Source organism: Lepisma saccharinum, chromosome 12, assembly GCF_977018435.1.
Source record: "Lepisma saccharinum chromosome 12, izLepSacc3.1, whole genome shotgun sequence".
Lineage (NCBI taxonomy): Eukaryota > Metazoa > Arthropoda > Insecta > Zygentoma > Lepismatidae > Lepisma > Lepisma saccharinum.
The window spans coordinates 70683483-70697415 of NC_139240.1; positions in this window are offsets into that span (position 1 = coordinate 70683483).

Here is a 13933-nt window from a genome sequence, read left to right on the forward strand (position 1 = left end):
AAATCCATCATCAACCCTGTGGTCAGAGCAGTCTTCTCCGTTGTGCGACGCAGAATCTCTAACTTTGGAAGCTTTAGCATTTTCAACAGTTTCTGCACCATGCTCCTGGGAAGGCCAATTGTTGATATTGTGCATCTCACACATTTTGTAAGACTGGCGTGATACTTGACAAGCACTCATGATGAGATTCTTGGACTTTCAACCACTGTTTATATTTTTTTATATAACAGTTGGGCTGAAAAGTTCGTAGGCTGACTCATAGATGGCGTTACTAGAATTAAATCCATGTGATTTTTACTTAGTACTAACCTTCAAAAGATACGTGTATAAATTTCACAGCTGCCGGATAATTAGTTCGTGAGATATAGCATTGTGAGTGAAGCAGCTTTTGTTATTGTGAAAAAATGGATAAAAAAGAATTTCGTGTGTTAATAAAGCATTGCTTTTTGGCGAAAAAAAATACTGTTGAAGCCAAGGCTTGGCTTGATAAACATTATTCGGACTCTGCACCAGGAAAATCAACCGTTGAGAAGTGGTTTGCTAAATTTAAACGAGGCGAAATGAGCATCGAAGACGATGCACGCAGTGGACGCCCCAAAGAGGCTGTTACCGACGAAAACATCAAAAAAGTCCACAAAATAATTTTAAATGATCGTAAAGTGAAGTTGATCGAGATAGCCGAGACTTTAAAAATATCAAAGGAACGTGTTGGACATATTGTGCATGAATATTTGAACATGCGAAAGCTGTGTGCAAAATGGGTGCCGCGCGTGCTGTTTCATCAAGACAATGCACCGTGTCACAAATCAATGAAAACGATGGCAAAATTATATGCATTAGACTACGAATTGCTTCCCCATCCACCATATTCTCCAGATCTGGCCCCCAGTGACTTTTTCCTGTTTGCAGACCTTAAAAGAATGCTCGCTGGAAAGAAATTTAGCACTGATGAAGAGGTAATCGCCGAAACTGAGGCCTATTTTGAGGCTAAAGAGAAATCGTACTATAAAAATGGCATCGAAAAATTGTATGACCGCTATAATCGTTGTATCGCCCTCAAAGGCAACTATATTGAATAATAAAATCGAATTTTGTCAAAAAAATATTTTTTACTATGTTAGCCTACGAACTTTTCAGCCCAACTGTTACCTACGTTTCATAGACTGATTCTGTCTCCATCTTCAGGGCAGTGTGCTTTTCTCTAATTTATCATTTGTTCAGTCCCTGGGCACGTGATGTGTCTGGGGCCAGCAGCTATAAAGTAGAATAAAATCTATTGGCTGGGAGGATTACATTTGTGGTGGCCCAGGCTCCGTAGGTATAGAAAAAAAATTTAGCAGTGGTTAAAAAAAATGCATCGTGAATCGCCACTGATCAGCTGCAAAGAAGAATTGTCAAGCACTGTCTCTCTCCACTTACTGGTGGTCTATCACAATGCTGCTTATTGTAATTCTCTTTCACAAATTTTAATACAGGTCAACTCATTTTTGTGTTATGTAAACTAACACATTGTTCAAGCATCTGCTAATTTATGAATTCTCAGTTCTTGAACGAAAGTAATCCCATGCAAGATTTATCCAGCATTTAATAGCATTGTTTACTATTATATAAAATGGAACTCAAAATTTAACATCTCTCTTTACATACTTAACGTAAGATCCACCTTACCTTCCTGGTCTCGTAAAGCAACATATTACTGTGAATTAATTTCATGTTTTTACACTCCCACATGATAAGATGCTTTGCTACACCCTCCAAAAGTGCATTGTGCCTTTTATGTAGGGATGTGCCAAAGCCGATTACAGATGTATGAAAATCAGCAGAAATTGACATATCGGTATCGGAATCGGAAAAAATCCGATATTTAAACCGGTACAGATTATACTAGAGTTTTACCTTCTAATAAGTTTTATACTCTAGTTTTGTAAGATTTATTGAAAATTAGGTTATGATTCGTCATTATTGTAGAGTTCTTGTAATAAAATTATTGCAAACTCTCATTCAGACGATCAACCTAACTATAAATCAGAAATAAAACAGCACATTGCTGAACCAGGATCTGCTGTTGTATTGGAAATTCAAAAATGAGTATTCAAACCTGAAGCAAGTGATGAGAAAATACTTGGGCATACCTGCTGAACAGATTTGCGATAAGAGAAGAAGTAGGTTACTTCCTGAAGTGCTTACAAATCTCGTATTTCTGCAAATGTACATTTGCATCTCTTGAGAATATATATGTATATACATATGATATGCAATAGAAATGTACATACCAAATTTATTTTTGTCATGCTGAAAATAACATCCCATTTCTGTTCAATAATCTTATGTATCGGTATCAGTATCGGTTCCAAAAATTACCGGTGAGTACATCGGCATCGGTGAATTTTCAGCTTCATCACATCCCTACTTTTATGTTTAGTAACAACTGAACTTTTGCTAAAAGTATTTAAGAAGTAATAGTTATCACAATAAAGTAACACACACATGAAACTTTTGTTTGACCATGAGGTTGGTAAATAGTAATGTTAGTATTTTGTAGTAGTAAATGTTTGTATAATATATGCAAATAATTTTGAAATTACACCCTTATTGAATTTTATAGTGATATGTGAATCTACCATTATAGTTCAAGAACATCATGAGTTAGCCACAATGAAGACGAAGGTGGAGGGATAACGTTGAGATGGACCTAAAGGAACTCGGTAAGAATGGAAATGATTGGATTGATCTTGCCCAGGATAGGGGCAGATGGAAGGCCTGTGTTGCTGCAGCCATAAACCTTCGTGTTTAACAAGGCTCGAGTTAGTTAGATCTGAAGTTAGTGAGTATTGACCTGATGTGTGACTGGTGTGATTAAGATGATTTTTTGACAGCAACTTGCTATAACAGGATGGCTACTCTAGGACAATCATAAAATTCCAGTATAATTTTCGGTTTCTAGGCAACTTTCCAAAAATTCAAGGGTACAAGCAGATGTTCTCTCTCTTTCATCCTTACATATTACCACCTCTCACCATCAACACATACAGAAGGTTGTTCACTTTATATCTGACCATTTTTGACGGGTACTCACCTTAACAGATACTGCGCCGCCACCACCGATCATGTTCTATTGGACCCCCAGCATTGTGGACTATCACCCGGCATCGCAGTTTCCATTGCAGCAAGCTCCGGCGCAGGACAGGGATGGGAATTCTGTTCCACTCCTCCCTGCAAGCTTTCCATAGAACATCCAGGGTGCGAGGGCAGTGATGTTGAAGACATCGTTAAAACAGTCCAAATGCGCAACAATCCATTGGACTGGCATCTGGGCTTTTCACAGGAATGTCTTCAAACGGAATGACATGAATTCCTAATTCCTCTGCCATTTCCTGATAAAAACGTAGTGATGTTCTGGCGGTATGACTCGAAGCCTTGTCCATATGGATCATCACCTGGTTCGCGTCCATTCCATACAATTGTGGGATGTCTCTCCGATAGATAGGTGTCAGAATGGAGTCTTGGAAGTATCTGGCATTCACCTTCACGTTATGACAGTTGTATCATTTGATTAATTTTGTACTCGAGTGTATTGAGGTAGGAACGTCGCTGTGACGTGGTAGACTACCTCAGAGCTCCTCATGCCTCGCGGCTCGAGCGAGGTGGAAAGGGGGCGGTGCTAGCAGTTGAAACGGCAGATCGCTTGACGTCGGACTGAATATCGAGCAGTGGCTTGACGTTTGTACGGGGTGTAATACCTGCAATTACGTGTTCGTATTGAATAAATAGTAAGTCAAGGAAACTGATTCTTATTACTTCCCATCGTCATAAGTATGGCGCACGAACAGGAGGACTCGATCGTCTACGTCGTTAGAATCTGGTTGTAGCTGTTAGATGGAAGAATTCAACTTTTTCGTCTGTGATGTTGGAGCGTAAGTACTGAACTTTTTCTATATGGAAAAGAAGAGTGAAGTATAACTTTATCGTGCTGTGATTGTAGCACCGAAATTATATAATATTTGTACTAAACACTGCGACTAAAATTCTTAGCTAGCAGTAACGCAAATCGAAAATGGCTACAAAAAAGGAATTGGAGTTTCTCTTTAAACAATTTGAAGCTAGACTCGCGGAACAAGTTAGTAGTGTGAAGGCCGATATTAATAGTGTTGAAAGTAACGTCAAAGCAGATATTAATAGTGTTGAGGCCAGTGTAAGTAATGTAGGCACCAGCATAGGTCTCTTAAGGCAAGACTTCGAATTATTGGAAGCACGAGTCGAAAAGAAAGTGCCTGATAATTTGGTCGAAACAAAGGAATGCGCCCATGAAATAAAGGAACAAGTCGTCAACTTGAGCACAAAATTGGAAGAGAAGATAAACGAGGTTTCTGTTACGTGTGTAAATCAACATAAAAAATTGTGAGAGGTTTTCGATTCTCATGTAAAACAGGTAGAAAATGAATGCGTAGAAATTAAGAAAACACTTGAAATGAATCAAAAGAAGTTTGAAAGTTTAGTCAACCTTGTACATGGAAATGAAAGTAGTATGAAGGATTTGTTTCATAACATTAGTGGACATGAAGTTGCTATTGATGAGTTGAATAGTAAATTTAACGAAATTAGTGTTAAGTCTGGACAAACTATTCAAGATCTAAACTTGAGCGTTCAAACCGTTCAACAGAAAATATCTAGTAATGACATTACTGTTAAGGGTTGCTTACAACAACTTACAGAGATTACTAACAAATATGAGGTTCTAGATGATAAGTTGGAGAATATTCGGTATCAAGTTAGAGATTTAACGAATGATTTTTCCATTTTAAGAGTAAGTGCTGAACCGGTAAAATCTTCTTTAGGATTAGAAACTAGAGTACAAGGCTTAGTAGTCCTGATGTTTCTAGATTGTCTGAACAGCAAAGGGAAGCAAAGAAAGCTTCTTTACCCATTGAAAAAACTGAATATATCACGTTTAGAAAGCAAAGACCATTACGTAAAGGAGAATCTGATTCAGATGTACAATCTTCTAGCTCTGAAACTAAAGTTCCGTTAAGGGGGCTTAAACGTAAATCTGCAAGTAGCTATAAGAGAGGTACAGTTGCAAAAAGCATGTCAAGAGATAAATTTCATGATGGTAGTCCGGAAAGTGGAACTGATCACAAAAGTAGTAGTTACAGAAGGAAGTTTGTACCTAGTACACTTAAGTACTCTGATCTAGATAGGTTACCTAAATTTACTGCAACTAGGATGGATTATTTGGCGTCACAATTTCTTCAAGAGGTTGAGGATCGCTTGGATATGTTAAATGTTCCAAAACAAGATTACATGAAGTATGTACCAATGCTTTTGAAAGGTGTTGATAAAAATTGGTTCTCTTAGGAGAAACTACACATTGTAGATTATAGTTCGTTTAAGGTTCTTTTCCTTAATGCCTTTGAAAGTGCATCGTGGAAGTCAACATGTCTTGCAAATGTCTTGTGCAAGAGATACAGCAAAGAAAGTAGACAAACTCTGTTAAATTATTTCTGGTCACAGATTAATTTACTAAATTCCATTCAGCCAGACATGCCAGAACAGCAAAAAACTATTTTAGTAGCCCAACAGTTACCAAATAGAGTTAGAGAAGCAATCTTAAATCAATCTAATATTAGTCTTGGTACCGCTGCGGAATTGGTTGCGTGTCATGAAGCTTTGTATGCAAGTGCTGAAGGTGAAAGTAGGAGAGATGGAAGGCCTGTTGGTATTAGACAAGTACAAGTTGTTAATGAAACTAAAAGAAATAATCAATCTAGAGTAAGCAATATGCAAAATTCTAATACAAGTCATGAGACTAATGTAAGGAATTCTGGTAATTTCAGGAGATATGCCACTGATAATAATAGTAGATCTGGTCAAAGGTCTTGGAGAGTAAAAACCGTTTTCCATATTCTGGTAATAACTATAGAAATAGTAACTGTCGAGGTAGATAGAATTATAGTAACCAAAATCGTATAAATGCTGATAATAGTAGGCCTAGGTATAGAAATACTAGTACAAACACTGTGTCACACGATGATGTTCAAAACAATCCTCAAAGAAGTGAACCTAGATCTAGTACTAGGGAAGAAATAGAAAATGGTAATGGTGGGTCTTCACTTAGGGTGAATGCACCCTGGTTTGTGCCTGAACAACCTTTAAACTAGATAGTGAGTCTATTGTTATTGTGACACAGAATAGCATAGACGAAGATGAGAATATTGTGTCAGTAGCCAATCTTAATACTGAAGTTTTAAGAAACAAACTTTGTAATGAAAATTCTAGTAAAGCAAACTGTGAATCATGCCTTAAAAATGTATGTAGGGTAGATATTAATTTTTATGAAGACTTGTTAGAAGATGAAGCGAAATATAGTTCTAATAACTTAATGTCACCTGTAAACCTCAGGAACAAAGTCAAGAATACAACTTCTATCTTTGCAAATATTAATGGGATAGAGAGTAAATGCTTAGTAGATAGTGGTAGCGACATTTGTTTGATGTCAGAGAATAAATGGAAAAGTATTACTAGCGAAGTCACCAGACCTAAATTAGAGCCAATAGAAGACATTATTTTGGTTGACTATTCTGGAAAAAGAAAACAGAAAGTACTTGGAAAATTTTGTGGGGATATAGAAATTGAAGATATTATGTTTTTTATTCAGTTTGTTGTCTTCAAAGATTTGACAGTAGAAATTCTTTTAGGTTTAGATTTTTTGTATAATGTAGAGGCTCTTGTAAACTTCAAGGAAAATTCTTTATTGTTACACACCAAACAAGGTGAAAGGTTAGTTAAATTATTACCCATATCTTGTCCAACTTTTGATGTGAGTGAAGAGGCAGAGAGTAGTTGTCTTAATGTAACCCAAAAGTCAAAAGAGGAAATAACTGTTGCTAGTGTAGAAGATCTTAAATTAAAAGCTATGCAAGCTGAAATACTCGATGAAGATGAAAAGAAGCAACTGTTTGATTTGTTACTTGAATTTAGGATGCTGTTTGATGAAAAACCTGGTTTATGTACTAAATATGAACATCATATTGAATTAGATACAACAGAACCTTTAGTTTCTAAGCCATATCGAATACCTTATCATTACAGACAAAATGTTAGAGATCATATTCAAAAATTACTTGAGTGGGACATTATAGAACTTTCCGATTCACCTTATTTAAACCCACTAGTAATAGTTCCTAAGTCTGATAGAAGTGTAAGGGTATGTACTGACTTCAGGAATATTAATCAACACCAAAAAGTTAGTCAAATTAGACCAATTAATATTGGAGAGGCATTACAAGGATTTGTTGGTAGACCTTATGTATCACTGGTCGATATGTCGTCTGGATTTCACCAGATTTTGTTGTCGGAGTCATCTAAAAAGTATACTGCATTTTTGTTTGAAGGTAGACAATACCAATACAAACGTTTAGTATTTGGTACATGTAATGGAGTGCAAGCACTTACGATGGCAATCACCAAGGTATTAGGCGACATTCTGTCAGAGAATGTTATCATTTATGTTGATGATTTATGCATTAGAAGTGAATCTTTAGAAAGTCACATAGAACATTTAAGAAGTGTATTTTCTAAATTAAGAGAGAGTGGTATGACTGTACGTCTCAAGAAGACATTCCTCTGTAAAGAAAAGTTATTGTACTTGGGTCACATATTGACAAAACAGGTATAAGAGTAAATCCAGAGAGAGTGGAGGCTATTCTCAATCTTCCTACTCCGAAGGATGTAAAGACGCTTCAAAAATAATAGGCTGTTTCTCTTGGATGAGAAGATTCATTCCAAACTTTGCTACCATATGTGCACCTTTATATGAATTGTTAAGGAAAGGTAAGAAATGGATATGGACTAAGAAGGAACAAGAGAGTTTTGATTTGCTCAAGCAAGAAATTTCTAATGATGCTAAACTATTTCATCCTGATCTTAATCAAAGGTTTTATGTCCAAGGAGATGCTTCTTTACTTGGCATCGGAGGATATTTGTATCAAATAATTGATGATGAGAAAAGAATAATAAGTTATGTAAGTCGTACACTGAAAGGTTATGAGAAACAATACACCATAACCGAGCTAGAATGTTTAAGTCTTTTATTTTGTATTGAGAAATGTAATCAATATCTTTTGGGTAAAGAATTTACTTTAGTTTGTGATCATAAGTGTCTCACTTGGCTGAACCATTCGAAGAATTGGAACCCTCGCTTATTGCGTTGGTCCCTTCAACTTCAAAAATACCAGTTCATTGTAGAATACTGCAAAGGATCTGACAATGGCCTAGCGGACTTATTGTCCACACAATTTTCAGAGTCAGAGCCGATCTTGATGCACATAAACAATAATGTAAGGTTTAAAAATGAAGTATTGGATATACCTGTAGAGTTGTTAGTCCAAGAACAGTACAATGATAAGCTATTTCAACCTATTATTGATTATTTGAACAATTGTGAAAATGTAAATGTAAGTTTACCTCGAAGGTGTAGAAATTGGAAAAAGTTTTATAAAGTATGCAATGGAATTTTGATGATAAGAGATTTTCACTTTGAGAACATCTGGAAAATATGTATACCTCAATCTTTAGTTTCTGTAATACTGAGGAATTATCATGACAATATGGGCCACTTTGGTTGTTAAAAGGTACTCAGAAGAGTTAGGAAACTGTACTTTTGGCCTGGTATGAGAAAAGGTATTCTGAGTTATATCAAAGATTGTGAATTATGTATGAGAACGAAGCCGAGTAGACATCCGTCCAAGGGCATATTCCAACAACATTGTAACCAGGGTGAAACTATTTTGTTTTTAGATATACAAGGACCATTAATTAAAGGCTCGCAAGGAGAAAGGTTTCTTCTAACCTTACAAGATGCTAACACTAAATATCTGTTCGCTTATCCAATGAGGTCGGGTACGGCCAACAGTATTGTAAAAGCCTTGCTAGAAGGATATGTCAGGCATTTTGGCGTTCCACACAGGTTAGTCAGTGATAACGCCACGGTGTTTCATTCTAACAAATATGTGGACACTTTAACAAGCTTAGGTATAAAATTAGCGTATACCCCAATATATCACCCTAGTTCTAATTTAGTTGAGAGAACTCATTCTGAACTCAACCGGCTTATGCGTGTGTTTTGTAAAAACAACCACAAAGATTGGCCGAAATATATAGATGTAGTTGTAAGCTTATTAAATGATAGTGTACACACACAGCTAGGATTTGCTCCCTCCGAGTTACAACTAAATAGAGATCTTAACTCATGTATTTTGAATCATTTCAATTTACCGCCTAATGAAATTTCTCTGTGGAAAGATAAGCTATACATGGCTTTTGTAAAGGGTTTCCAAGCAAGGAAGAAAAGAAATGGCAGGTACAACTTGCAACAAGAAAATAGACCTAAAGTTAAAATAAAAGACCTGGTATTTGTAAAAACCCACTATCTTAGCAGCCTCCTAGAAAATCGCACTAAAAAGTACTGTGAGGTCTATGAAGGTCCGTATATGGTAATTGACAAACAAGCAACTAATGTATACATTGTAATAGATTTGAAAACTGGCAATATCAGTGGTAACCATCACAGTGTTAATCTAAAAATCTGGAATTGTACCATTGAAAAAAGAAGTTGTTATTTAAGCCAATTGGAAAAACTAAATCCAAAATTGTACAAACATTTGTTTGGGTAGGTCAAAGAAAGATTTTGTTTAAAATTATTTATATTTATTTGCTATTTTTATATTTTCTTTAACATAGATGTTGTATTGATTATACCCAGTGTATTTGATCATGATGTATACCAGCTTAACTGTAACTACACAAAGTATGAGTGTAGATATGATAACAATGTGTAAATTATAAATGGGTATTTTATTTTGTAAAAATTTCACTTGAAGGAAATTTTTCTCCCAAGAGAGGGGAGTTATGACAGTTGTATCATGTGAATAATTTTATACTCGAGTGTATTGAGGTAGGAACGTCGCTGTGACGTGGTAGACTACCTCAGAGCTCCTCATGCCTCGCGGCTCGAGCGAGGTGGAAAGGGGGCGGTGCTAGCAGTTGAAACGGCAGATCGCTTGACGTCGGACTGAATATCGAGCAGTGGCTTGACGTTTGTACGGGGTGTAATACCTGCAATTACGTGTTCGTATTGAATAAATAGTAAGTCAAGGAAACTGATTCTTATTACTTCCCGTCGTCATAACGTTTTTGTCCACCTCATATCCGAATCCCGTCACAACCATAAAGCCACGAAGGAACAAAGTTGCTGCGCCCCTTGCCGTCAATGTCACGGTATGTGCTCGCCTGAATGTGACCACCAGCAGTGAGATGGACATATGATTCATCCATTGTGACAACTTTCTTCCATTTGGAACCCGCCAGGTACTTTTCATACGGTTTCCTGCAGTTCGTCTTACATTTGGCAATGTGACGCGGTAAAAGGTGGTGTACACGGGCCTTCCGCACACACTTCAACCTGAGGCGCTTGCGAATTGTTTTGTTCACAGTTGACGGTGCGAGGTGAAATCTGTGGGCCATATAACGTTGAGTCGGGGGATTTTCTTGGCACGCCAATCGACGGATCTCCCTTAGCACTACGGGTGACACTTTGCTTCCAGCCCTTCTCCTGGTGGTTTTTGTGGGTGAATGTTTCGCAAGGAGAGCCTGTTGTGTGTAACGGGCCACAATAGCTTTCGCAGTAGTCACCCCGAGTGTTAATCCATTCTTACGACACTGTTTCACAATGCGTACGTATGAAAACTTAGCATGGAAAAAGGTCATTACGTAACCCTCCCAATACCGATTGATTTTCGGCGCCATTTGATAATATTCACTACCAACACTCATGCACCTACAAGGTCAGACACACACTGCTCCCGCCAGCAGACCCATAGTTCCAGCATGATACGCCAGATGGCAGCACCGAATCGAAAATGGTCAGATATAAAGCAAACAACCTCTGTACACACATAAGTATATTAACAATATAAAGGGTCTGTGTGATTCCAATGTATACAAAATATCTAATTAAATTCAATTAAACATTATATTTAAGGTGCGGAGATTACATTTTCCATTTCACATACTCAGACTCGAAATACATCAAAAAACACAAGTCACAAATATTTCAGAATATATATACTAATCTACGAAAAATTGTTAATTGTATAAGAATTTCAAACTCAAATATACCTAATCAACTTCAAGGTATCCAATAATATTCCGCCCGAGATAGATTTTCCTGCAAAAGACACTAACAAAGTAAACGGATTGAGAGAATTCTATTGTATTTTCCAGACAGCTTTCCTTTCCTTCCTCGATAAAAATAAATGCTAAACTGTGAAAAACATGCGTGCAGAATTTCCGGTGAGCAGCCACCCTATATAAGATGCATGCTGCCACTGTTCGTATTTGTCCGCACGTTGAAGGTTGTTTGCATAGCAAGTTTCCATCTCTGCTGCACAGATGAGACTCAGGGTGGGAGATTCGCTGGTTTGCACCGAATCCCAGGAAATTATTGAAAGATTGTGGGCAGCTGAGGTTTGTTGAAACACTTTCACTGCAAAGATACTCATATGCTGGGCACTAAGTTTGGGTAACTGCCAGGCCATGATGCGCACCATATGGGCAGCATATGCTAGTCTGTTCTTTGAGCGAGCAACCGTGCCTAGCTTATGAGTAGGGAACGGAACTTTAGGTAAATAAATGTCTTTTTCTGCGATAAGATAGACCCCTCGTTTTTGCCAAAATTCTGATCATAGCCTTATATGTCAACACAGCAAATTTTATTTTACATAAAAATACATATTTTCCAGTTTTCCACATGTAAATACATATTTTACGAATTTTCATTTTAACTACATAAAATCGCTCATTGACTTCAGCTACCTCGTAATCCTCGAAGGAAAAATGTTTATTCTCCGCACCTCTTTCACATCGAGAGTGTTAGGTTTGTTTTGTCTCTGAACACGCTCGCTGGAAGACTTCGGGCACCTCGCCTATGATCCTATCGGGGGAAAATATTACCCCCACTGGATCTAACGCACAAGTGCTAATGTCTAAATGTACAGAAATTTTTCGGAAAAACCAAGGTTTTCAAACATTGTGCCAAATTGCACGTGTTTTGGAAGGTGAAGTAGAGAAAGAGGAAGCTTTGGAAAACTTCAGCATTAGTGACATTTCGTGCTTCAAATATGCAGGAATTGTTTCTTGTGACGTGGAGCGATCTTTCCCACAATATAAGATCCTTTCTAGAGATAAACGTCACAGATTTACAATGGAGAATTTGGAAAAACTATGGTGATCCACTGCAACTCTTCCAAAAAAAAAAAATGCTCACTAGGAAGTAAGCATTTAGAAACTGATTTCAGGTGTTTAAAATGCATGTAATATTTTGTTTTTTCTTACCAAATATTTTTTTTGTCACATATTTTCCTGTTTTTATCACATATTTTCAACATTTATGACACATAAAAAAATAAATATTTCTGAGTTTTTTTAGCACATAAAGTTCCGTTCCCTACTTATGAGCACAAACATCTTTGAAGTTTCATGTACGCTTCAAGTAGCTGCGCTGGCAGTAAACAAAACACCACTGGCCTCTGAATACATGTTTTATGTTAGCCACTGAAGACTTTTAGGAGATTCATAATACCGGCTCTTTCATAAATACTTGAGGGGTTACAAAAATTAATTGCAAGTAAAGTATTAAACTTACGTTAAATTTCAAGAGCTGGGTTGTAACATGAATCTCAAATTACATTTTTTGCATTCACACCTTGATAACTTTCCACAAAATCTCTGTGAATTAAGTGAGGAACAAGGCGAACGGTTCCATCAGGACATGAGGGATATGGAGAAAAGGTATCAAGGACATTGGAGTGTTAGCATGATGGCTGACTACTGTTGGGCATTGTACAGAGAAACGCCAGAAGAAAATCACAAGAAGGTTAGGAAAGCTTACAGAAGAAAGCGTGCTAAACAGAACTGAAAAATATGTATTGTGTAATGATTTTCTTGTGTGTGTATTATATACTGCTATATGTCATTTTCTATATTATATGGGTCCTTTGTGTGTCTATATTCATTTTAAAATAAACATGTTGATGCGTTTAGTGTGATAAGCTATTTATTCTGATTGAAGAAAAGAAAAATTATAATAAAACAGTATGCAATATTGGACAAAGTCCAAATTTTGAAATTTGATTTGTAAGAAAACATTGCGTGATAGAGAAAAACGAATTTCATATTCGTGATCAGCATGGCACAAATAATAAAGTTCACCTATTAAACAAAAAACAACATTAAATTGAATTTAATTTGCGGCCCTGTGTTATTTATGAAACACCTGGTATAGGTAATTAGAGGATTGATTGGTCAAATTTTTGTGTGCTAACAACTTGATATGTAAAACTATATGTCAATTAATGTTTGAGCATGAAATACAATCCATGAATACAATGTTGTTGGCTTCTGCTCAGGCCCCTGAAACAGGAAAATCTGTTCCATCGTCAAGTTAGCAGAGTACAGTGATGGCGATTAGGTTCCAAAACTGGGGGGCAAGGACAGTTTGCTTTCGCTTGGTAGACAAGGCTTAGAACAGTGCGGAGGCAACTGCCTTCCTCACACTCCTCTGTTCGCCACCACTGGCACCATACAATGAACATTCACACAAACTGTATTCCATCGGGGCCATGGGCACCATTACAACTTGTATTCAATTTCAAAAGGGCTACATGTACAGACCACGTTGTCTGCCGTATGGGCACTATCACAAATGTGAAATATTCTCATTATTTACAAAGCAAAAACATAATTTAGATCAAAACATGTGTAGAGACATTGGGAACTACACATTGCACTATGTAATCAAATTTGGGCTGGGGGTAACCTTCACCAAAACCCCTGTGGCAGTGAAAGTGTTTTACGAAGTTGTCTACTTGTTGTCACT